Source organism: Mustela nivalis, assembly GCF_964662115.1.
Source record: "Mustela nivalis genome assembly, chromosome: 13".
NCBI classification, from domain to species: Eukaryota; Metazoa; Chordata; class Mammalia; order Carnivora; family Mustelidae; genus Mustela; species Mustela nivalis.
The window spans coordinates 91,595,449-91,620,267 of record NC_139032.1 but is presented as its reverse complement, the minus strand read 5'-3'; the positions used below and the strand labels follow the sequence as shown (position 1 = coordinate 91,620,267).

Here is a 24,819-nt window from a genome sequence, read left to right as displayed (position 1 = left end):
TCCCAAATCCTGGGAGGTCACGTCAAACCAGGGATTAGCTGCGCTGTGAGGGAGCCTTTTCCTGTTCTCGCAGGCTGGTCTGTTTTGGGTGACAAGGTGTCAGATGGGACCAGCGGGTCCCGGGGTCAGGGCCCTTTGTCACTCCTTCACGCTAACGGGGATCTGTTGGCCTGAGGCGACAGCGCATGGGACCCTGGATTGGCGGATGAGATGCTCCTTGAGCCCTTGGCAAGTGTGGTTGGCAGAGGCCTGTGGAGAGGGAAGCCAAAGACGGGCTGGAAAGCGGATCTGGACAGGAAGGCAGACCGCTGCGAGGCCGGGAGGTCTGGTGGGTTTCCGCACGCTCACTCATCGTCGGGGGCCGGCTGGGCGCTGGCGGGCGGGGGAGGCGCTGATGGTGCCCGGAAGCTGCCAGCAGCCTCGGTGAGGGGAAGCCAAGGCCGTCGGTCACTGCGCGGCTCTGTCTGTGCGCCCTGTGCGCGCGGTGCCGGGCGGAGAGGCTGGCCGGCCCTCGTGGGGTCAGCAGCCCGTCCTGGCCGTGTTCATGCCAGCGTGCCCACAGGCCATCCGGGCGGGGCTGGGGCCTGTGAGCCGCGGTTCACACGTTGGGAGCCATCCGTCCCCGAGACCTCCTGCTCTCTGGCCTCGTCCTGCCCTTCTAGGCCATTCACCCCGTCCTGGAGTCACCTCTGCCCCCTGCCCCTTCTGCATCCACGCGAGGTTCGCAATGTGTCCTGCTTGGAGCTCTGCCTTTCCAGGCCACACCCAAGCGAGTGGGGCTGACGCACGGTGAGCGCTGCTGCTCCGCACGACACCAGTGTCAGGCAGCCCGTGCGCGGGCTCCTCGGGCGACTCATGCTGGATGAGCCGAGCTGTGTGCGGGGAGCGAAGGCGTGCGGTCCGGCCGTGGAGCAGACGCAGGGGAGGCTTGCTACTGCTGTGCTCAGGGCACATGTGGCTACTGCTGTGCTCGGGGCACGTGTGGCATGGTGCAAACCCACAACTGTTTTATTGTTTGCTTGAGAAACTTTTCAAGAAACCCTTCCTGTGGCAGCAAGCAGAGAGCTGGGAGTTGTGCTTAATGAACTGCTGGACTCCTAACATCTCTCTCGAGAGTAGATGCTGAATGCTGACTTGTGTAAAGCGGGTGTGGACGCTGCCATCCAACATGGGCCCTCAGGGACAGCCCCAAGGACCGGGGCCTGGGGACAGGCCAGCTGTGGCACAGAGACAGTTGCTAAGGACCCCAGAGTTGCTGGCGCAGGGGCACCTTTCCCCAGGACTCTGTGAGGCCTGGGGCATCACACAGAGCTGGTGTCTGTCCTTCTAAATGAATGGGCTGTGCCCGTGTCCAAGCCCAGGCCTTCTTGGCATGGACGGTCAGGACCTCTGCATGTTGGCCAGCGTGTCGATGAGCGACCTTGGAGTTTCAGGTGGGAAATCGGTAAATTTCACAGAGCTGACGGGGTCCTAGGGGAGGCCGCCTCGTGTGTACCAGTCAGATGTGAGCCGTCCGACGTGCCGCCAATGGTGCCATCAGTTCAGGGAGAAAAACCACCTTCACAGGTTTGTTGCTTTTGAAGGCAATTACAAGAAGACAGATTTCAGAGGATCCCTGCTCTGTGGTTAAAAACTCGCTGTTTTGGCCAAGTTAAGAAACCCATCATCCGGGTGCCTGGGTGGCCCAGTGGGTTGAAGCCTCTGCCTTCGGCTCAGGTCATGATCTCAGTGTCCTGGGATCGAGCCCCGCATCGGGCTCTGCTCAGTGGGGAGTCTGCTTCCCTCTCTCTCTGCCTGCCTCTCTGCCTACTTGTGATCTCTGTCAAACAAATAAGTAAAATCTTTAAAGAAAAAAAAAAAAGAAAAGAAAAAAAAGAAACCCATTATCCCTGGGGGCCTTGTAGTGCACAAGACTCCGCATCATGCTGAAACCAGCTCAGGAAGGCATCAGCAGGCCTAGAAGGTGTGGTTTGCAAAACGTGCAAGTGTCTTTACGTACACACAGAACAGCTGAATGACAGAATTTGGCTCAAAGGTGTGGTGTGTCGAGGGACAGAGCGTCCGAGCTCGCCACCCCTGTGCCGCCAGCTCCAGGGGCACACGCACTGGGCCGTCAGAGAACAGCCTGTGACGGCAGGGACGTTTTGGCTGCATTTTTTGTGAATTGGAGGTTTTAAGATCGTGCTCTTTGACAGAGGGAGCACCAGCGCTCTGGAACTTTGGGAGCTCTCGGGAACCAGAGGGATGGCCGGTAGAGTGTGCAAAGCTGAACGCCACGCGGCTGTGTGTCCTCAGGGTGGCCGGGAGGAGACAGACCAGACTGAATTCCGGGGCCACGGAGGGCATGCAAGACCTAATTTCCAAATGGTGTAATTGTGCTTTTGGAAAATCGTACTTGCGGGAAGAAGTTTTAAGGGTGTTTTTAGGTTTAATTGCATAAATTTGTATTTTGAAACTCGACGGAACAAAACTGAGATGGTCATTGAGGAGGTTCCTGCGTGGGGACAGCTCGTTTGGATTTTGCCTGTAAGCTCTTTGCTGCAGCATGGAGACCCCGAGCCTCTGGGTGGCCCGAATAGAGGCCGGAGGACGGCACCCCAGGGAGTGTTTGCGCCGGGACATCTACACATTTAAGCAGAGCAAACCCAGAAACGACAGACTCCAAATAAATGAGCCTGGGGCTCGGAATGCCCCCCGGGAGCAGAAACGGCTCGGAGCCGTCTGTCTGTGGAGAGTGGGTCCTCTGAGGGAGAAGCGCTGCGGTCTGCGGGGTCTGCAGAGAAAGGGCTGGCGGGGCCCTCAAGGAATTCAAAGCAATTAATGTAAATTTGAATGATTTGGCAGCGGATTCTTGGAGCCGATAAAAGATCAGATCTTGTTGAAACGGGGCAAGTGGCAGAGAGCCTCTGGCCTCCCTGACGACACAGCTGTCTCGTTGGCAAAACGTGCCCCGGCAGCCCCTGGGACCTCCCTTCAGGGGCGTCCTCCCGCGGGGGGCGAGGGAGGGCGGCGGCCTTTACGCCCTTGCTCTCTCTCTCTCTCCCCCGGCGGCCCCTCTCTGCACCGTCGGCCCCACCCGTGCGGGGCTGCCTCGACCCTGCAGAGCCGCTGTGGGGTCCTGTGAGGGCCCCGCACACCCAGCGGGGGTCGCTGCTGGACCTCCTTTTCTGGCTCTGATATGACCCTGTCACCTCCTTCCTCTGTGCCCAGACCCGGGAGAAGGCGGAGTGTTGTGGGGGAGCCTTAGGCTGCGGGGAACAGAGAGCTGCTTGCCCCAGCCGGCTGCGGGACCCGCTCTGAGCTTCTGGGGACGTCCATGCAGCCTGGGCGGGGCTGGGCCTGGACGGTTTCCTTGAGGGGCCTCGGGTGGGAAGGGGACATGGGGACAGGCCCAGCTCTGTCTGTCCTGTGTGGCGCTGCTGCTTGCGGAAGGATTTACTCCCAGGAAGGGCCCTGAGAGCCCAGAGGGGGTGGCCGAGCTGTGTGGGCAGCGGGTGTGGCTGTGGGCCGTGACCCAGCCTCTTTCCTGCCTCTCGGACCCCGGAGCGCTCCCAGCCTCCTGCCGCTGCCGCAGATGTCAGGGCCGGAGCTGGAGAGGCCACCTCAGGGTCGGGGGCCCTCAGGAGGTGCAGAGCTGCCTGGTGGAGGCTGGGAGGTGGGGACGTGGCGTCTGTGGGAGGCCCGGCAGGGCTGACTCATCGGGAGCTGATAGCTGAGCAGAACGGGCCCAGCTGTTCACAGAGCCTTGGGGATATCCCTGTGTTATTGCAAACTGGGGCCAGGCGCGGGAAGGAAGGGGAGGCCTCCGTGCAGCAGGCTCTCCGGCCTGGCGGGCTCCCCAGGAGAGGCCGTCTCGGGCTGCAGGATGGCACCGTGTACAGGGCCTGGGCATGGCCGTCCCCAGGTCCGGCTGCGCTACCCGGGCCTGGGGAGTGTCTGGGGGATTGAGCCCTTTCGTGCTAAAGCTGACAGAGTCCTGGGCACAGAGCCATGGGCCCCCCTCGCTGGGGCTGTACAGCTGGAGAACATTCTCTGTCCCTTCTGATACAGCGGCCGGGGAGGGGGAACCGAGGCCCCCAGAAATGAGGCTACAGGCCCTGAAGTAGCTAGGACCGGAGCCTGGAGCTCCCAGTGCAGGCCTTGCTCTTTGTCCCGAGAGCTCCAGGTTGGCCCCGGTGGTGCCCCCTCCAGCCAGCTGTGGGCAGCCTCTGGAACCTGCTGCCCCCAACACCTGGCAGGCGCTTCCGTCTGATCCCAGTCGGTGTACGGTGTGATGTCTGGGCCCGATGAGGGCGTTTAGAGGCCCTAGTTCTTCGGGGCTCCCACCCAGTGGCCGAGGGCCGCCCCCCACCCTCCTCTTCCTGGCCTAGGCTGCTACCCGGGAGCCCTGCCACGGCTGCCGCCCGGCCTCACCATCTTTCTCCTTCTGCCCCTTCTTCCGTTGCTGCTGGCCGGAAACCCCGGGCTCCATCCCCACTGCCGCGGCCCGTGTCTCTGTGTCTCCTCGCCTCACGAGGACCTCGGTCGCTGGACCCAGGGCCATCTCCTCTCAGTCCTGAACTGTTCACTCAGGCGGAGCCCCGATTTGCCTCAGGTCCTGGGTCGATGGGAATTTTGGGGGGACAGTACTCAACCTGGGGACGGTGTGTGACGTCTACCCCATAAAGCGGGGCAGGCGCAGAGCCCTCCAGCCAGTGCCAGCAGCACAGGCGCCCCTGCTCCCTAATGCCGCCGGCCTGCGCCGAGCGGACCAGACGTCATCCGCGTCGCACACCTGCCGCGCAGGGCTGTCCCCGTCAGCGGCCCGTGGGCCCTCCGTGCCCGCCTTCTCTTCCCTCTGCGGGGCCGTCTGCGGACACACCCCGCCCCCCGCCTGGGGCTGCCCTTCCGGTTTCCCGCCGGGCCGGGCGCTGCTGCCGGGCTTGCTCCGATTTTACTGCTTGGAATGCCGTGGTTTTGCCCTCATCCGTGGAAAGCATTTTGGCTGGGCATTTCATTTCGGGGTGTTGACGACGGCCCGTCCCGGCTGCTGGTTTTCCTTCCCGCGCTCCACAGCGGCCTCCCCGGGGGCGGTCTGGGTGTCCGCTGCGGCCCACGGGCTCGTTGGGTTTCACGAGGGCGCTCTAGGCGTGGGCTCCCTTTTATTTATGAAGGCGCTGCGTGCGGCTCTCTGGGCTTCCTGGTGGCTCCATCAGCGCTGAAGTTGTCAGGCACCACCTCTGCGGATGGGCCCCCCGTGCCTCCTGGACAGATGGACGGACGGACAGACATGCTGCGGCGGAGCCCCGCTCTCCCCCGCCCCGGCCTTCTCAGGCTTCCTACCCCTGGCCTTGCCCCTGCTGCCTGTTCTGAGAGCCGCTCTGAGTGCTCTCGAGTCATCGGCGCTCCCTCCGCAGAGCTGAGTACACCATGAGGGAGGAAATTCAGTAACTTCATTTTAATTATTTACATGTGAACTTGGACATTTTGGATTTCTGTCTCTGTACTTGTTTTCACTATGAAGATTCATTTTCTTCTTAATCATTTTTAAAGGTTATTTATTTGTTTGAGAGCGAGCGTGCAGAGTGAGCGAGAAAGAACGGGGGGCAGGGGCAGAGGGGGAAGCGGACTCCCGCTGAGCAGGGAGCCCGACGCAGGGCTCGACCCCGGGACCCGGGGATCACGACCTGAGCCGAAGGCAGACGCTGAACTGAGTCCACGGGCGTCCCTTCTAGTGATTCATTTTTACTGGTTTCCCATTTATGGTGGAGATCCCAGTCTGGGATTTTTCTTTAACTTTCACAGAAACACAGTTGTTCTAGGACGTGTGTCTGGTTTTCTAGGATCCGCACTCTGCGGGGCTGGCTCTGCTCTTTCCTCTCCTAGTCTCACTCATTGGGTTTTCTTCCCTTTTGCACTTGTACCGAGACCTGCTCCTTATTGGTACATAATCGTGGAGGCGCTCTGAGGTCCAGGACGGGGGTGCCTCCAGCAGGGCTGGCTGTGGTTGCTCCTTCTGCGCCCTGGCCGCCGCGGGCCCGGGACCCTGCTGACCTCCGTTTACGGATGAGGCTGCCAGTCTCCTGTGACTACCTTCGAGTCACCAGATGTGGGTCTGTGCTGCAGAGCTGGCTGGGGTCCCCGTTTCTGGTGATGGTGCACAGGGGGTCCCACCCACGGGCTCTCGGTGGGGGGCCTGGCCTGGGCTCTTGGCCTTGCACGAGGGCATTGACCGCCCTGGCCCCCACCCCACACAGGCTGCAGCAGCCTGTTCTTATCATCCTGTTACCTTTGCTTTCTTTCTTTTTTTTTTTTTTTTCTTAAGTTTTTTTCCTCACTTTGTTCCTCAGGGAGAGATAGGCCCGCCCTTTCCCCTGAAAGCAGGTGTAGGGAGGCGCTCTGTTCTCTCCGCGCGCTGCCCGGGGCACGGGGCACGAGGGGCACAGACAGAGCTCAGCGGCTCGGCTGGCAGGGAGCCGAGGCTGGGGACGGGCCGCATTTCCAGACTTGGTGTTTGAGGCTTCATTCCTGCTTTTCTCAGTAAGAAAAAGGATCGTTTTTTCATTTTCAGTCAGTCCCGCTTGACCCCTCCGCCCCCACCTTTCCTCCGTTCTCAGCCCGCGTCTGGCCACTGCCGCCTCCTCCTCTCGGTCTGTGGGTGTGGGCTTCACTTTGACTCGTTGTTGTTGTTACACCTCACGTGGAAGGGACAGGATACCGTGCTGGTCTTTCTCGGACTCATCTCACTTAGAAGACTGCCGCCACGGCCACGTGTGTTGTCACACGGGTAGGGTTTCCTTCTCTTACGGCTGGAGATACTCCGTGGGGTCCACGCACTGCACTTCTGTGTCCGTCCGTCCGTCGATGGACACGGGGGTGGTTCTCATCTGGTAAGTCGAAGGTAGTTGTGCGTCATGGAAATACCGTAACACTGTGATGAGTATGGGGCGCTGGTGTCCTTTGACGGTAGTGGTTACTTCATTTCCTTTGGGTGAATACCCAGAAGTGGGCTTGCTGGGTCGTAGAGCAGCTCTGTGTCCAGCTTGGTGAGGAGCGGCCTCACGGTCTCCTGGCGCGGCTGGGCCAGCCCGCGTTCCCAGCAGCGGTGCACGAGGACTCCCTTTCTCCGCGCCCTCGCCGACACCTGTTGTTCTCTGTGTTGTTGGTTTTGGCCCTTCTGACCGGTGGGAAGGGCTATGTCACTGTGGTTTTGGTTTGCATCTCCCCGACACTGGGTGACAAGGAACATCTCGCGCGTCTGGGCCATTGGGACATCTTCTTTGGGGAAAAGCCTGTTGCCTCGCTCCACCCATTTTTAATCAGATGGTTTTTCCGTAGAGCTGTCCAGGTTCTCCTCGTGTTCGGTGTTAGCCCCTAACCAGACCTGTGACTCGCACACACCGTCTCCCATTCAGTTCGTCGTCGTCTCACTCTGCTGTGCAGAAGCTTCTCGCTCTGACGTGGTCCCAGCTGCCAGCCTTTCCCTTCTGTTACCTTTGCTTATCCCCAGTAACTTATCACCGAAAACGATGTCGGGGAGCTTACCCTGTCTTCTTCTAGGAATTTTACAGGCTCAGTTCTCACCATGTAAGTCTCCAGTCCGTCTTGAGTTCATTTCTGTGTATCGCGTGAGACCGGGGCCCAGGGTCACACTTGTACCCATGGCTGACTTGTCTTCTGCGGCCGGGGACTGAACAGATGTGTCTTTCCTCAATGTGTCTTCTTGGCGTCCTTGTCCTAGCTCAAGTGGCCGTGTGTGGGTTTATTTCTGGGCTCTTCGTTCTGTTCCGTTCGTCGGTGTGTCTGTTTTTACGCCAGTTTTGATCGCAGTCGTTTGCAAGCTACGGTGGCTCAGGTATGGGAGGTCTCCGGCGTTGTCCGTTCGAGACTCCTCGGGATCTTCGGTGGTTCCGCAGAATCCTAAAAACTGTTCTGTTTCTGGGGAGAAGGCTGTTTGGATTTTACCAGGATTGCACTGGATTGTGGTTTGCTTCGGGTAGTACGGACGTCTCCACCATGTTAGTTCTTCCAGGCCGGGAGCGCGGCCTGCCTTCCCACTCGTTTGTGCCGTCGCGGCGTCCCTCTGCGGCGTCCAGGGAGATTACTCAGAGGTTGAAAACCAGGGAAAGCGCCTTTCCTGAGTCCTCCTGGGGCACTGGGCAGTAGGCCCGCGTAGAGAGACGGTGTTTGACTGCTGTCTGCTGTGGGTTAGGGATCAGATTTGTGAAGTAATTAATGTTTGTGTGCAGACCTGTGTCTGGCAGGAAAGGTAACCTGGAAGGTTCCGGTTCTCTCGCCTCTGGGACATTGGCCCATTTCAGCTCTAACCCGGCTCGTGGATTTCAGAACCTGTTTCCTGGTCCTCGAACGACTCTGCGAACGGCTTTACTCTGTGCTTGTCTGTTGTTGGCAAACACTCGCTTTCTGTTTGTTCGACAGCCATGCTTTTAATTTCCTGAAAATGGCACTCTGCTGGCCTTGGGGTGGTGAGCGGGCCTGCAGCCGTGGGCAGAGCGCTGGGTCGCCCACAGTCCGTGGCTGGGTGTACTCGGCAGCTGGCCCAGCCCCTCTGTGCCGCGGCTCCCCGGGCTTGCCTGCCCTACCTGCCATCAGACGTTCTACTAAGGAGCTACTACGTTCTGCTACGAACTATTACGTTCTACTAAGGACGTTCTACTCAGTCAGTACTGAGATCCCACCAGGCGCTGCTCTGACGGTTCCAGGAGGCTAACTTACTGGTCTCTGCTGGTCTCCGCTGACTACAGGGAGGCTAACCTACTGGTCTCTGCTGGTCTCCGCTGACTACAGGGAGGCTAACCTACTGGTCTCTGCTGGTCTCCGCTGACTACAGGGAGGCTCACTTACTGGTCTCTGCTGGTCTCCGCTGACTACAGGGAGGCTCACTTACTGGTCTCTGCTGGTCTCCGCTGACTACAGGGAGGCTCACTTACTGGTCTCTGCTGGTCTCCGCTGACTACAGGGAGGCTCACTTACTGGTCTCTGCTGGTCTCCGCTGACTACAGGGAGGCTCACTTACTGGTCTCTGCTGGTCTCCGCTGACTACAGGGAGGCTAACCTACTGGTCTCTGCTGGTCTCCGCTGACTACAGGGAGGCTCACTTACTGGTCTCTGCTGGTCTCCGCTGACTACAGGGAGGCTCACATACTGGTCTCTGCTGGTCTCCGCTGACTACAGGGAGGCTCACTTACTGGTCTCTGCTGGTCTCCGCTGACTACAGGGAGGCTCACTTACTGGTCTCTGCTGGTCTCCGCTGACTACAGGGAGGCTCACTTACTGGTCTCTGCTGGTCTCCGCTGACTACAGGGAGGCTCACTTACTGGTCTCTGCTGGTCTCCGCTGACTACAGGGAGGCTCACTTACTGGTCTCTGCTGGTCTCCGCTGACTACAGGGAGGCTAACCTACTGGTCTCTGCTGGTCTCCGCTGACTACAGGGAGGCTCACTTACTGGTCTCTGCTGGTCTCCGCTGACTACAGGGAGGGCCCCATTTAGATTGGGGGGGTCAAGCAGACAGCCCTGGCTGCCCCTGCTCCAGCGGTGCCCATGGGTGGTCCCCAGAGCTGTGCTCCAGGGGCTGCTCTAGGCCTCTGGCTTAGCTCTCCTGGCTCTTTTGTTGTTGTTTAAATGGCTTTATGGGGACAGATTTCGTACACCGTCCACACCCACTGCCTGGTGTGCGGCCCAGGGCTTTAGCACAGCCACAGCCTCATGCGGCCACCGTCGTCGCTCCCAAAGACGCCCCCCACCCCCAGCCATGAGCAGCCCCTCGTCTGCTTTCTGTCTCCGTGGACTCGCCTCCTGGGGACACTTCGTGGGACAGGAGTCGCCTCATGCATGGTCTCAGGCGCTGCTGGGAGCCCACAGGACGCAGCAGGAGCCCCACCAGGAGGACACGGTGGCCCTGGGGAGGGGAGCGCAGACCCCCACCCGCTCCTCGGGAACAGCCTGGTGGCCTTTCACGGAGCCGGTCGCTCGGTCGGAGTTTCCTGAGGGCCAGCCACGTGCCCACACCTGTGAACAGAGTGCGCGGTGGCCCCGTGGGCTTGTGGCAGAAGCACATGGCTGTTACGGCTCAGGGGGGTGGGGACCGTGACAGGGCAGCTGTCCTAGTGCCTTCGGTCACGTGGGGCCTACCTGCTCGAGCAGGGAGAGGTCCTGGCCGGGACGAGCTGTCTCCCGTTCGCAGCCTCCCGGGCCAGGGTGATGTCATCGCAGCTCGCAGCTCTCGCCTGGCGGGGGCTGGCGGCCGGCCACCGTCACAGCGTGACTGGGGGCCCTAGTGAGTGAGGGGCCCTGTGGCTCAGGCTGGGCCTCTAATCCCGGGGCCTTAGCCTGGGCCCTGCATCCGGGCAGAGGGCAGAGTGGGGGATGGTGGGGGCGGCCGGCCTGCGGGGTGGGGCCGGTGGGGCCGCGCTCTGCTCTCCGGGCACAGTGAGGGCCGAGAAGCCGTCCCGGGAGGGAGTGGGTGCAGCGTCGTGTCGCTTAGAAGCCCCGGCCTGGCCTGTGGGCCCCCACGCTGCTCTGTGCCGTTGATGCTGCTGTGAGCAGGCCAGGCCGGGCCCTGCGTGGGGGGGCAGCTGGCCGCCGGTGGGGGGCCATCCTCCTGCTGCCTGTGAACACGGGACGGGTGGAGCCAGCTGTCCAGGCAGGGTCGCCATGTGCCGCCCGGAGGCAGCAGCCCACAAGCTGCAGGGCCCCTGCGGGGAGGTCGAGGCCGGAGGAGGAAGAGCCCTTGTGCTGGAGGCGGCCTGAGATGCTTCCGGGGCCGGCGTCCCTGTTTCCCAGACGAGGGGACAGACCCCAGCACCATGCAGAGCGGAGGCTTGAGACTCCCGTCTGGACTGACCTGAAGCCTGGCTCCTGGCCGCCACCCTCGTGCTCTTACTGGCTCTGAGGAGCCGGATGCGAGGTCCTTGGTCCTTGCCCTGTGCAAGCCCCATGACTGGGGGGACAAGTGTCCTGACAAACGTCGTCTCCTTACCGGGCGGCTTGCTGGGAGGGTCAGGAGGTGATAGGTGGCCCAGGGACCACATTTGAAGAGCCAGGAGAGGACAGGGCCCTGTGGTGAGCTGCGGGCCACAGGGTCCCCCGAGGAGCACCGGGTCTGGGAAGGGTATGTGTGTGGCCGGCCTCGCTGGGCAGGAAGGGAATGTCCGCTGGGATCAGGAGGGAGGATGGAGCCCATCCCCTGGGCCTGGCGGGGTCTGCCTCGGGCCTCCCCCGGGAGGTGACCCGTCCCTCCGGCCCGCTCTCCTTCCCTGGTTGGCTGCAGGTTTGCCTGTGTTCTTGCTGACCTAAGTGGCCTGTCGGCTTGAGTCTCTGCAGAGCGTTCGGGCAAGAGCGCCTGCGCACGGGTGCGATTTTAACAGTAGTCGCCTCTGCAGGTGTTTGGGGCGGGTCGGGAACCACTGGTGTGGCCAGGCGCCCTGTGTCCCCGCCACACGCCGATATGGCCTCTTTCCAGATGGTTTTTATTTACGTCTGTTTTTATGCCTAAAATCGTTTGCATCGGCAGTCCCGCTGTCCCTTCCAGGTGGCTTTTTCCTGCCCGTGTCTCTCTGGTGGCCGCGGCAGACCCCGTTGTTCCCGTTCCTCAGGCGACATTCCTCCGTGAGCAGACCCCGCTGTTCTCTGTGTCCCTGTGAAGGCCCGTGGCTGCTGTGCCGGGCAGACATTTCCCGCAGCCGAGCGCTTAGGTGCTTCTCAGCGGCACCGCGAGAACATCTCGTGCACAGCTTCCCGCCCGCCGTTTCCAGAAGCGGCTTTTTCCTTAGGACAGGTCGAGAGGCAGGAGCTTCCGTCTGCCTTGCACTGTGTCACCGTGGGCCTCGGCGTCAAGGGACCGACCCGTCACAGCCTGGGGCCTGCTGTTGGACTGCTGGGGGGCCTCACGGGCGGTGCTTGGAGGAGGGCGGCCCCCGCGCCCCGCGGGAGTGTGGCCCCTGCGCTCTGATCGCCGGGCTTGGTTGAGAGTGGCTTTTCAGAGTTTGAACTATTAATGGGGGAGTCATTCTGCCATCTTTTCCCTCAGAAGGGCTAAAACGTCCCCGAGTTTCTCTCTAGGTTTAGGTAAACTTCTACCTGCGGGAGCTTTGCCTCTTCCCTGCCTCCCCATTGTGACCTGCTCAGACCCCTTTTTCTAGCCGGTGTATTTAAGCGACCCTTATTGTCCAGAAATGAAATTTGGAGATGTTGTAGCTATCCTGATGTGTAAGTCTAAGTGTAGCGGGTTGAACAACCCCCCTTTCTTGTCCACCTAGAACATCAGAAAGTGGCTTTACTGGGGCTTCTGACTGGCTCAGTGAGTAGATTCTGTGACTCTTGATCTCAGGGTCGTGAGTTCGAGCCCCATATTAGATGTAAAGATGACTTAAAAAAATAAAAGTGTTAGTGGAGGGAGAAAAAGAATGTGGCTTTTTTGGGGACTAGGGTCTTTGCAGATGTAACTGATTCAGGGTTTTAAGGTCAGCTTGGATTTAGGGTAGCCACAGTCCAATGACAGGCGTCCTTGAAGAAGGGGCGAGACAGGGTAGAGCCATGTGCAGAGCGGCAGAGGCTGCAGGCCTGGGACCACGGGTCCCTAGGAACATCTGGAGCTAGCAGACGGAGCATGGCCCAGCATCACCTTGAGCCTCTAGAGCTGGGAGAGGATAGCCTTCTGTCGTCGTGAGCCCCTGGTGTGTGGTCTCTGCTACAGCGGCCACAGGACATGGACAGACAAGGAAGTAAAGTCGTGCAGTGGACTGCTCTGAGTGCTCACTGGTGGCTCCCATGGGCCTCTGTAGTGGGTGCCATAGGCAAGCCCGTTTTACAGAGCAGCCATTGGGCTCAGAGATGCTGGGCGACCTGCCCAGGGCACACAGCCAGGAAGAGGGATTCTGGTCTCGCACCTGCGTCTGTCTGACCCTGCTCTGCCTGCAGATTTCACCAATGGTGCAGGGGTAGGTGATGAGGGCCATTCCCGCTCCCTGAGCCTCCGCTTCCTCCCTACTTGTGGGGTCCCCGCAGGCACCGTCCACTGGCTGGTCCTCGTCCCTCTTTTTCTGCTCTGGCTCCTGCAGAACCAGAGCTGGTCTCTGTGCCGATGAGGTCACTGCTCTGGGAGCTTAACAACCAAGACACAGACCTGAGTGTAGGGGCCAGGCCCCCGGCTCTGGGCTGGGATGGCAGGGGTCTGTATCGGGTAGGGTCGTCAGGGCCCCGGGCCCCCCCGAGGAGGCTCTGGTGGGGGGACTCTGGGTCCCATCTGGGCCAGGCTCGGGGCTGGCGTGTCCTTCTTGTGTTTGTGTGACATGGCGGTGCTGGTCCTAACCTGGGGACCGTGTCTGAGCAGATCTGAGGGTTTGCTGGTTTCCTGAGCTCTGCTCTGTGCTGTCGCTCTCTGATTCCAGGCCCGGGTTCCGAACCCTCCTACACCCTTGTCGTTCTGCAGGGAAGCCGTGCTCATCCATGAAATCGGTGTGACCGTCTCCGATGGAGACTGGTTTGTCCAGCAGGTGTTCCCCAGAACCCCACTCACGTTGGACCCAGTGTCTTTGGGTGTCCCGTGCTCGTGCCTGCTCTGCCGCCTGTTGTCCCCCTTGCCCAGGCCCCAGAGAAGGGCGGTCTGCGGCAGCTTTCCCGAGCACTCCTTTGGGCCCGGGTCCTGCTTTCACTCCTCTGGACGCCTTCTCCGCTCCCCACACCTCAGTTGTCCTTTATCCTGAAGGTTGTCAACAGTCCACGTTTCAAACAAAATCTCTCCCCTTCCCGTTCCTCCTCTCCCTCCTCGTCTCCCCTCCCCCTCCCTTCCTGGCCTGATAACCGGTTGAGAGAAGCGGCCTGATAACCGGTTGAGAGAAGCGGCCCTCCTGCGGACATCAGGACCCTTCACCTGCACACGCTTTGGCATTCCTCTGTTTAAAGGAAGGGGACAGGGAGTGTCCTTACGCACGGGCCACAGTCTGCCTCTGACCTGTCTTACTGGAGAGCACGCCCCGCCCCGCCCCGCCCCGCCCCGCCCCGCCCCGCCCCGCCCCGCCCCGCCCCGCCCCGCCCCTTCCATGTTTTCCCAGGACGCTGACTCAGGGAGGTTTCGGAGAGCGAGCTGGCCGAGCTGGCCGGAGTCCTCGGGTGTCGCTGCCCTTGCTCCCCCGCCGCTGTATTTTGGTGCTGAGGGCTGGCTCCGGGCCCTGTGCACATTTGCAGCGGGAACACCTCCTTCTCGGCCCTCCTGCTTGGGACCTCGTCGTGCGCGGGCACCGGGCCTCGTGTAAAGTGGGCAGGTCCCCTCAGCGGGCACTTGCTGTGCGCCTCTTCCTGCCAGGAGGGAGTGGACTGGCTCCCACTGTCCTGAGCGCCCCCTGCCCCCAGCCTCTGGCTGTGCCACGGGACGGGGTTGTGTGGAGCTGAGTGACCCGCCGGAGAGGCCCAGAGAGGGAGCCAGCAGTGCTGAGGGTTCACGCGAGCCCAGACAGGAACTCCTCGTACTCGGCTCAGGACAGGGTCCCGAGCGGCTCCCTCACCCCCGGGTCTGCTGCAGTGCCTGGAGACACAGCCTGGTACCCCCGCGGGCGGACCAGACGGCCGCAGAGGGCCGGCGTCGCCTTCCCCGAGTCCCCCAGGCAGTGGGACAGACCCTGTCCAGATGCTCTGGCTCACTGGACCTTCCGCCTGGATTGGCGGAGCCTGTCTGGGGGCAGGAGAAGGGTGTGGTAGGCCGGGGGCTCCCTTTCATGCTTCCCGAGGCCTCACGGGCACTCCTGACAGGATGGGGGTCCAGTTTCAGTGGTCAAGTCACAGATGAAATGAGGCTTCTAGGGCCGAGAGGGCCAGGAGCCACCTCCATCTCCACTCTCCTATTGCCACCCACCCCCCAGCCCCACTTCTGCCTCCTCCTCCAGGGAGCCAGCCTGGGTTGCCATGTGTCACAGGAGAAGGCAAAGCTGGGACCTCTTGTCTAAGACATCTCTATGCAGAGCTGCCAAGGACGGCCCAAGATGTGCTGACCAGATGGCAACCCCGAGCTGCACACAGGCCGAAATCACTGTGTTCCAATCCCAGCCTTGCACAAAGCCTTGACAAAGCCAGACTTGCACAGATGTTTCCACTCAGGGCTGGGCAGAGATGCCCCAGAGGCGAACAACGTCAAAGAGAGGCCACAGCCTCCCTCGGCTCGCAGGCCGGCCTTCGGGCAGCTGCTGGCTGGCTTCAGAGGGGGTCTCCTCAGAGCAGCCCCCTCCCGCCCACCCGCACGATGGGGCATGGGGGACTGGGAGCCGACCCTCGGCCTTTCCAAGATGTGGGCTCCTGGCCGGTTCCTCCTGGCGTCGGTCATTTTGTATTACACAGCGCCTGTCTGCGGAGCCAAGGGGACAAAACTTTGGTGTGTAACCCAGGGAAACAGCCCGCGGTCTGCGGCAGCCCCGGGAGCTCTGGCACCCACCGAGGGCTTGGCGCACAGGCACCGTGAGTCCTGTGGCACCCACGGGTGGAGACGGTCAGTTGCCAGGGCTTAGGGAGGGCTGCGTGGCCAGCTGGAGGCTGCCCCAGAAGCCCTCGGCTCCCCTCCACTGGCTGCACGCACTCGGCTGGTGCAGGGGTGAGAGCCCGCAGTGCACCCTTGCTCCGCAGGCATTTTCTTAACGGAAGTCTTGCCTCATTCCGTGAGGATCCGAGGCAGCTTGCAGGAGGCACTGGGAGTAAAGCCCCGGAGTGTGAATACACTGGAAAAAGTCAGAGCCAAACGTCCTGGAACACGAGAGCGATGGCGGCTACGGCCCGACTTTGTGAATCGGCCGCGCGCCCCTGAGTCGTCCATTTGAAAGTGGTTACAATGTGTATTTTACCACAATAAGAAGAGGTTCAAACAAAACAAAAGAGAAATGAGGGCCAGAGGATAGGGGAGGAGTGCAAGGTGATCTAGGCCAGAAGCCCGTGCTGCGCGCCCGGCCCCTGCGTCCGCAGCCAGCGGTGGGAGCGCACTTCTGGTTCATCCTGGAAATGGAACCTGAGCCCCTCCTGTGTGTCAGGCCCTGCACGGGGACCCAGGACCCGCGAAGAGGACAGCAGTGTGGTCCCTGCCGTCGCGGAAGCTGGTTCTACAGCTGTGCCTCTTGATGAGTTCACGGGAAGAAGTGTGCTTCAGGCCCCGGCCTCTCCGAGAACTTTTCACAGCATCTCGTGTGGGTGCCGGGAGCAGCTGCCGGGCCTACTGTGCCCAGAACCAAGCCCGACGAGGGTCTCAGAAAAGGCATGGTGGCAGTCTGTGGACCAGTCAAGGCGCATGAGTGAAATGTTTCTCTGGGCCACAGCGGGGAAGCAGGGTCCCCGCTGAGCAGAGAGCCCGATGTGGGGCTCGATCTCAGGACCCTGGGATCATGACCTGAGCCGAAGGCAGAGGCTTCGACCCACTGAGCCACCCAGGTGCCCCTAAATAAAACCTTTTAAAAAAATAAACAGCTTTATTGAGAAACATTCACAGACGGAACAATTCATCCGGTTGAGCACATGGTTCAGGGGCGTTCATCACACTGTGCCGTGCAGCCGTCCCCCTCGCACGTTTCCAGGCTGTTCGGCGGTCCCGGCAGAAACTCCGGGACAGGGCACTAACCCCCCACCCTCCCCTGGGCCTCCCGTCTGCTTTCAGCTCTGGCAGTTTGACTTTTCTGGATACTTCTTGCGCGTGGTGTCACCTAGCGCTTGTCCTTTTGCGTCCGCTGCTTTCCCCGCGTTTTGCAGGTCCCTCTGTGTCGTAGCCCGGCCAGTGCCGGTGCCGCTCCCTCGCGCGGCCGGGTCCGGCTCCGTGTGTGGATGGACGTGCCACGTTGGGGTCACGCTTTCATCCGCAGGTAACAACACTGTGGTAGTTGGAGCCTTCTGGCTGCTGTAGACGCACGTGGGACGGCACACGTTTCCCTCTGGATCCGTTTCCCGTTCCTCGCCGTGGGTGCCTGGAGTGGGGTTGCTGGGTCCTGGGGTGACCGTATTTGGTTTACAAGGAAGCACAGCTGTCTCCCCCCAGCCCGCCCTGTGGGGCGCCCTTCCACACTGTCCTCCACACCCCCGGTCCCAGCTTCTCGGCTCTGCTCTCGGCTCTGGGAGGTGGCCCTGGGTAGACGACCTTGGCTTCTGACCTCAGGTTGGGCTCCACCAAAGGGTGGGCATCAGGGGAAGGGAGAGGACGAGCGTCAGGCAGGGTGTGTGACCCACCGTGGGGCCTTGTCAGGCTGCTCCCCTCAAGGTGGGGTCTGCAGCTCAGCCTCCCCTCCCCCTCGGGGCCTGGGACGGTGGCCCCTGGTCACTGCACTACGCCTGGGGTCCCCTTCACGCACACGCTGTAAATGCTCTCTTTGCAAAGAAGCCCTCCTTGAGAGATCCTGACCTGAGTGAGCCCCCAGTTTCCTGAGAGGGTCTGAGCCGGGTGAGGAGGCAGTCAGACTGTCCACGTCCCTGAGGCAGGAGCTCCGGGGCTGTCATTGCCTGAAGGGGCCCCGCTAGCAGCGAGTCCCCGTCCAGCCCTTGGCGGGGCTTGGAGCTACTTTCTAGAGAAAGGAAGGAACTATTTCAGCGCTGAAATCGAGTCTTGTTTATTCCAAGCGCATCAGAGCCAGTGGCTGGGGTCCAGGCTGCAGAAGAGACTGGTTTCTCTCCTAGGAGTTTCCCAATAGGAAACAAACCCAGGTGACTTGCGGGGGCAGGGGACAGCCCCATGGCGAGGTGCGAGTTCATGCAGCGGAAGCCTGCCTGGAGGGCGAAGGCCCTGTGCTCTGCCCACCTCGGGCTCTCCTCCCGGAGGCCGGCTCCTCGTGCGTAAAAGGCGGACACGTGATCCTCCCTGTGAGGACGGCGGGAATGCTGCTGGGAAGAGGGGTGCAGGGGCGCCCCGCCTGGCCCCTGCGATGGCACCGCCTCCCAGCCGTGCGGTGGGTCGCCACGGCACCGAGCGCCCAGCCTGGAGATGCTCCTGGTCTGACGAGTGTGGACGCGTCTGCCCAATATGGCCTTCCTCGTGTCTTGAGATTGGGGAAGGGACCCGAGGGCAAGAACAGGTTCTAAGCCGTGGGTCAGCTTCTGCCTCACTTGCTCAGGGCACACGGAAGGGGCTCAGCTGCCCCTGGAGGGGACAGGTGGGCAGGGCTTCTTGTGGGGCACAGGGGATGTGCGTGCGGATGGAGAAGAGGGGCTTCCTCCTCACGGCTGGCCAGGGGACCCCCACAGCCTGTGTCCCGGGGGCTGTGGGTGGTGGCCCAGCTGTGTTTGGAGCGAGCTGTGTTCCCCGGGGTTGGCAGAGCGCACAGCTGCATCGGAAGCATTTGCTAAATGAACGTATCCCAGAGCACACGAGTCCAGAGAAGCGCCGCTTACAGAGCAGGGAGGACGGGTGGGAGGACCGCGCTGTTCAGTCCCCAGGCGTGGAGAGCGCGCATCGCAGGCGACGGACGGACAGAGGTGCCCTGTGTCCACATGGCAGGGTCCAACGCAGCAGGAGGTTGGGTGGGTGATGTGCATCCGTGTGGGTGGACGGGACACCGCTGTGGCAGAGGGACCGGTCACCCATGCTTGTTCCGTGACAACCTGACTCGCTGAAATAAGCCACCCCAAACCCAAGGGCTTCAGACCCCACGTTCAGTGTCTTACAGTCCTGGAGGTCGGAAGGCCGCAGGCAGCGTCCAGGACGAGTCGCGGAGTGGCCGAGCTGGTTCCTTCTGGGGAGGACGTCCCTTCCCTTCCCGCTGCTGGAGGTGCCGCCTCCTCGGCCCGGGCCTCCTCCGGCGTCAAGCCGGCAGCTTCTCCCCTGCTCACGGGCTCCCGTCTCTGACCCCAGCCTCCCTCCTCAGGGGACCCCGCGATGACCCGGACCCCCCTCAAACCCTCCCTCGATCATGCCCACAGAGCGGGGCGCAAAGCAGCACTAGCCACGGGCTTAGGGTGTGAGGCCACGGGCCTGGGGCCCATCCTCTCCCCACCAGATGCGAGAGTGAGGTGGTCTCTGGGAAGGGAGTGGGATCCAGGAGGTGTGCAGGGGGCGCCTGCTGGTCTGGGCTCTCCCGTGTGCCACTGCTGTTACTTGGAGGAGGGTCACCTGCCCTCCCTTCCAGGGCTGTCCTTCACATGGCCCTGGCCCGGTGATGGCTCCTCTGTGCCCCAGGCGCCCCACCAGTGTGACGGCGGGGGTCGGGGAGGTCTGGGCACCTGCTCCCTTGCCACCAGTGGTTTCAGCTGTGGACGGTCCCCTGTGTGCCCCTGAGGACTCCGTCCATAGTCATGTTCTCGGGAGCCGGCTTCATATGCTCCTGCTTTTCCAGGTGGGACTCCTCCTTCGGGCGAGCGGTTTAGGGGCACTTGGTATGTTCATAGTGACCTGTAGCCACTACCTCTGTCCATTCCAAAGCACTCTGTCGCCCCAGATACAAACCCAGGCCTGCTAGCCCCATGCCCCTTGCCCCTCCCCGAGGGCCCCTGGAAGCCACGAACGTGCTTCTGTGTGCGGGGACTTGCTGGTTCCGGACGTCTCACATGGTCATAAGCAGCACCAAGCCGGCCTCTGTGTCCGACTCCCACCGTGCTTGACGGTCACTGGTGCTGTGGTGTCAGAGCTTCCTTCCTTCATGGGGTGGAACAGTGGCCGCCGTGTGAACAGACCTGTCCCAGCGCCCGACTCCGGAAGCTCTGACTTCTCAGCAACGTCATGTATGTTGAGTTTTGTTAAGTGTCCCTCCGGCACGCCGGTACTGACCTGCGGGTAGGGCGGCCCGGCAGCTCCCCAGAGTGCGCAGGTTGAGGCAAACTGAGGTTGGGGTGCAGGTCTTCGTGCCTTCTGTGTGCCTTTCTGTACGTCTGGCCTGTGGCCACCGACCTGGGCGTCCCTGTCCCCTCTCGGAGCTCTGGTGGCCTGTGCTGCTCTGTACTTGCTGGTGTGTTTGAAATACTTTAGGCTTTTTAAACAAAATGTTAAAAAGTCCCCAAACAGCCAAAGCGAGCTGCGTTTGGACCCCAGTGCAGCAGAAGAGGTTGGGGGCAGAGCTGGCCGGCGGGCGCTGGCGTGGGGTGAGCTGGCTCGGAGCCCCGCCCCTGGACTCAGCCTCTTGGACTGGAGCTGGGTGAGTCTGGGGACAGGACCGTCCTGGGGCAGGGACAAGTGCCATGTTAGCATCTGTCCTGGTTCCCGCAGCAGGAATCTCTTCCGAGGTTTGAAGCTGGGACGGGGACGTGCAGGCCAGGAAGTCACTGGGCAGCCGGTCTGAAGCTCCAGAGATGCCTGTGTGGTTCTGTGGCTGACTGGTGGCCCGGGGTGGGGGTGGGGGCTTCGGGGCCCTTTCCCTCCTCCCCGGGGGCGAGAGCTGCTGCCCTGTCCACGGAGGGGCTGGCCCGTAGCTGGGCAGCCAGGCAGGCCCTGCTCGCCCCTGGGAATCCCACTCGCCCTCTGTGGATGCGCGGCCTGGCCTCTGGGGCTGGGGAGCCTTCCTCCTCCGAAGTCCGGCTTCCTTTCTCCTGCATTTTCTCCAGTTATTTATTTAGTTATTTATTTGCCGGTCAGTGATCACAAGCAGGCAGAGAGGCAGGCGGGGCGGGGGCGGGGGAAGCAGGCTCCCCGCTGAGCAGAGAGCCCGACATGGGGCTCCATCCCAGGACCCTGGGATCATGACCTGAGCCGAAGGCAGAGGCTTTAACCCACTGAGCCACCCAGGCGACCCTTTTCTCCACTTAAATAAGACTTTCGGAGGTCTTGCTACATGCCTCGGCTGCTCTTGAAAACCTGCAGGTTTTAGCCCATCTAACGCGCGGCGCTCCCATGAGACGCGTCTCACTTGACGGTGGGGGAGCCTGAGGCAGATGGGGTCTGCGGGCAGCCCTGGGTCATGCGGTCAGTTGGTGGGGGGTCTGGCTCCATGTTCGTGTGCGGCTCTGCTGTCCTGCGGGGTCTGTCACCGTTCAGTGTTTCTGAGTTGCTGGCGAGGAAGAAGGACCTGGGCCCCGGCCCCACTGCGTGGAGTCAGTCAGCCCGAGGCCCGTCGCCCTCCACCTCTGTGGCGCGGCCGGGCCTCCTGTGTGTGCGGGGCCAGCCCTGGCTCCCGGGGGCTGCACTGGGCTGCTGCCGGCAGGTCCGGGTCTCAGCAGCACAGGCGCATGACTTCATCACACCCACGCCCTGGCCTCACACTGGAAACGACCCCTGCTCTTCTCTCCTTTGTTAGAGGCTTGTGGAAGCCTGGAGAAAATCAGCAACTCTGGGCTCTTGGAACCAGCCAGACTCGGTGTCCGTCCAGACACCGTAGGTTTGTGGCAGGGGCTGAGATGCTCCCTCCCCGGCCTTCTGGGCCGTAGCAGTCCGCTCCCTCGGATGGACGCTGGGGAAAGCTTGCAACCCATTCTAGAGGAGGGACAGGACTTCTGTCCCCCGGGGCTCCTCCGCGCCCCCCATATCCTCCAGCTGCCCGGCCTCAGGCTCCCACGCATCTCACTCGGCTCCTGCCCCGGGCCGGGCCTGCAGGCTGGAGAGATGAACCTAGTGGGACAGGACGACCAGAGACCCGCACGCCAGGTACCGCGGGGGCTCCAGAGCCACGCTCGGGCTTTCTTCCCTGAGTCTCCCAAGACCCGTTTTGTGGAAACGAGAACTCCCTTTTCCAGGAAATTAATGAAAACCGCATTTATGAGGCAGCTGTTCTCGGGTGTGAACTTTGTTGGGAGACTGGCGGGTTCAGGGGAGAACCGGAGGGGCCCCCGCCCCCGTGCACCGCCCACTCGTTGGCGGACCGCACTCAGGCTGGTGGCTGCAGCCGTGCATGGACGCACCACGCTTTCTCCCTGGATGCAGAGACCCCCGAGGTGGTTCTTTTATTCGTCCTGGGGCCTGCTGCTCTGGGGGTGCATAGGGTTTGCTCTGGGGCTCAGCACGCACCCCGCTGACGCGTCAGCAGCCCCTGCGTACCCGAAGTGCTGCTTTGAGTAGTAATCCGAACAGTACGCTGTGTGTTGGGTGCCACGGCCCACTTGTGAGCTCAGGGAGCTCACTGCGTCTCCCAGATGCCGGATTGACAGCCTTTCTGGGGGCGGGGGAGGGCACATTTCACAGGTATCCCCTCACGGCGCTGTGACACTCTGCACAGTGGGTTCTGTTCTGACCTCCAGTTCACAGAAAGGGAAAGCAAGGACCAGAGAGGGAAAGTCACCTTCCCCGGGTCCCCCAGCTCGGCAGGGGGTCTGGACTGACAACCACAGCGTTACCTTCCGGGCGGGGAGGGGTTCGGTCGGGGCTGCGTGGCAACCCCGGCCAGCCGGGATTGAAACAGGAGCCCGTCTGCGGCCGCCCGGCTTCCTTGCCCGGGTGATGTCATCTTCCACACTCTGAGTGTGTCCCGGGGAAGGAGGGGCACAGGGCCTCGGTTTATCATCGTCCAGTTCAAGGCAAAGTGTTTGGCCAAAAGCTTGTCCTCTGACCGCCCCAGGAACTTATCTTCCCCACTCCCGTGCTGCAGTGAGGAGCGGAAGGTGTTTCCACGTCGTGTTAAAGTCATCTGTGCCGGAGCCTCGCGGGCGGACATGAAGTGTTTACCGTTTGCCGTGAACTTCCAACGGGACCAGGAAGCACTGGAAGTGGAGGACGGCGGGGGAGGGGAGGGGAGGGGGGAGCGGGCAGAGGGCAGCGGCTGCCCTGCTGCAGGCCGGGAGAGTGGACTGGCTGGGGCTGCGCTGTCCCATCCGCCTGCCACTGCATCTCCCTCCCCTGAGCACTGCGGAAGCCCCCCCCTCCCCCGTCCCAGCCCCTCTGCTTCCGGCCCCTCCACAGCCCCACTGTGACCAGCTGTCCTCTGTCCCCCATGTGCCCAGCCACACCGTGGAGATGCTCGGGAGGTGTGGGGGGCCTGGAAGGGCCAGCTGGAAGGGTCTGCAGGAGCCGAAGCGGCCACCCGCGGCTCTGGGGAACTGAGCGCTGGGGGCACGTTGCTTGCCAGGGTGGCACCCGGGGGGGAAGGGCTCCGTCCACGGCCCACCTCGAGTGCCTGTTTGCACCCCACCGTCGTACTGTCCTCGACTTCACGTTTTCTGATGGCTTGCGGACGGCCGCGCACGGCACGGTCGCAGCGGAGCGGGGGTAGTGCAAGCAGTGGTTTCCTCACCTGGGGCTGCAGGGGACATCCCAGCTGCGCTGTCCGCTGTCCGGGCCTCCTTTCCCGCGAACCCTCACACACGCTGACTCCCCAGAGCTGGGTGCTGGGTCTCTCTTCTGGGAGGAGATTCCCGATGTGCGAGTGAGCACTCCTCTCTTGGCCTAGGGGTCGTGTGTGCTAGGCGAGGGCGGGGGTGGACCAGTTGTCTGCAGAGTGGGCCCCTGTGTTCCCTGCCATTCGCTGAGCCACTCCCACCAAGGCCCCTAGCATGTCCCCAGTGGCCCCCCCTTAGCACTCTTGGAAACCCTGGGGGTGGTCTGGAGGTGGGTCCGGGGGGGCTCCAGGTAGCCCCCCTGAATGGAAGGACCCAGAAGCCAGGAGCCATTGGTTACTGCCTTACTCCAGCTGCTGGGGGGCCGAGGCCATGACCTCCCCAGGCGCTGCCCCCCCAAGTGACCTCCACAGTGCCCTCAGTGACCCAGGACCCCCCACCTCATCTGCGGGACAAACACCCCATTGATTCTCTGGTTCAACTAGAGGGAAAAATCCCCCTGAACCTCCGCCAAGGGTGTGGGGAGTGCGTTTGGAACGACTCCAGAGCCGGAACCCAGAGAAGGGGGGTACTCCCAACTTTTATGACTTGCTTCAAATAACTTCCTGGAAATGGTCGAGTGCGGCTTGCTGTCCCCGCGGCCTCGTTGGGGAGCAATGTTCCATGCAGAGAGCAGGGTCACGGTTGGCCGTGGGTTCTGCGGCTTTGCTCGGGAGGGAGACGGCATCTGCGGAGCCCCCGGGAGCTCCGGACTTCAGGCTGCCTCTCGGCCCCCGGGACCTTCCTGTGGTCCACGGGACGGTCTGTTGGGGACACAGCAGCCCCACCACATCTGCGGTCACGGTCCTGCTCTCCCGTGTCAGGTCCGCCCTGCAGTCTGCTCCCAGTCAGAATGCTTCGGCAAGCACACTCCACCTCCGGCTCGGTGGCAGGATGGTGGAGGTCCGTGAGTGCCAGCCTCACCAGCACAGCCCGTAGTAAGCATGGTGTGTGCCGCGTGCCGGACTCCACACCAGGCTCTGCCGTACCCTGCCCTGCACCCCTGCATGGCCGCCCCGCTTCCCTGGGCCTTGGTTTCCCTGTCTGTATCTTGGGGATGGGGTGGGGGCCTCCCCCACCAGGAGACTGTCCCTGTCCCCCGAGTCCCTGGAGCGGCACCCACGGTGAGCACTTTTGGTGCTGGGCAGCGTCACCCACACCCCCAGGACTTGTGCCCGTAAACAGCGCAGCGTGTGTCTCGGCCGCCGTGTGTGAAAGTAAGTCAGCTCACCGCAGGGAGCTCCATGGAGAGGACGGTGCCTCGTAAACGAGGAGGGATAGGACCAGATAGGACTACAGCTGCAGGCTCCCTGCTTTCCTGCCCGTGTCCGCGTCGAGAGCCGTGTTGACTCGTGCACACTCGTGCTTGGGGAAGGGACTGGAGCCTTGCTCTGTCCAGTAGCAGGATCCTGTTGGTGGCGGGCGATCGTTGTTCCTCTGTGTGAGAGTTCCCGGTACCCGTGAGGACGTGCACACAGGCGTGCTTGTGTGGCACCCGAGGCCTGTGTGTGTGACACGGACATTCGTGGGGTGTGCCCGTCACATGTCCTAGTTAGTGTCCTCGGATATGACGTGTCTGCTGCTCCCCAGACTGGTCCTTCCTGTCCAGGACCGTGTTGTGAATCCTCGTGTGGTT

The 24,819-nt window shown here is 62.0% G+C and overlaps 1 protein-coding gene and 1 long non-coding RNA gene across 2 annotated transcripts in view; one reads left to right on the top strand and one right to left on the bottom strand.

Moving 5' to 3' along the window:
* The window catches only part of LOC309846771 (uncharacterized protein), a 399,750-nt gene that overhangs the window by 224,599 nt on the left and 150,332 nt on the right, over positions 1-24,819 (bottom strand). The window lies entirely within an intron of this gene.
* Positions 1-24,819, top strand: part of LOC309847174 — a 30,566-nt gene that overhangs the window by 4,001 nt on the left and 1,746 nt on the right. The window lies entirely within an intron of this gene.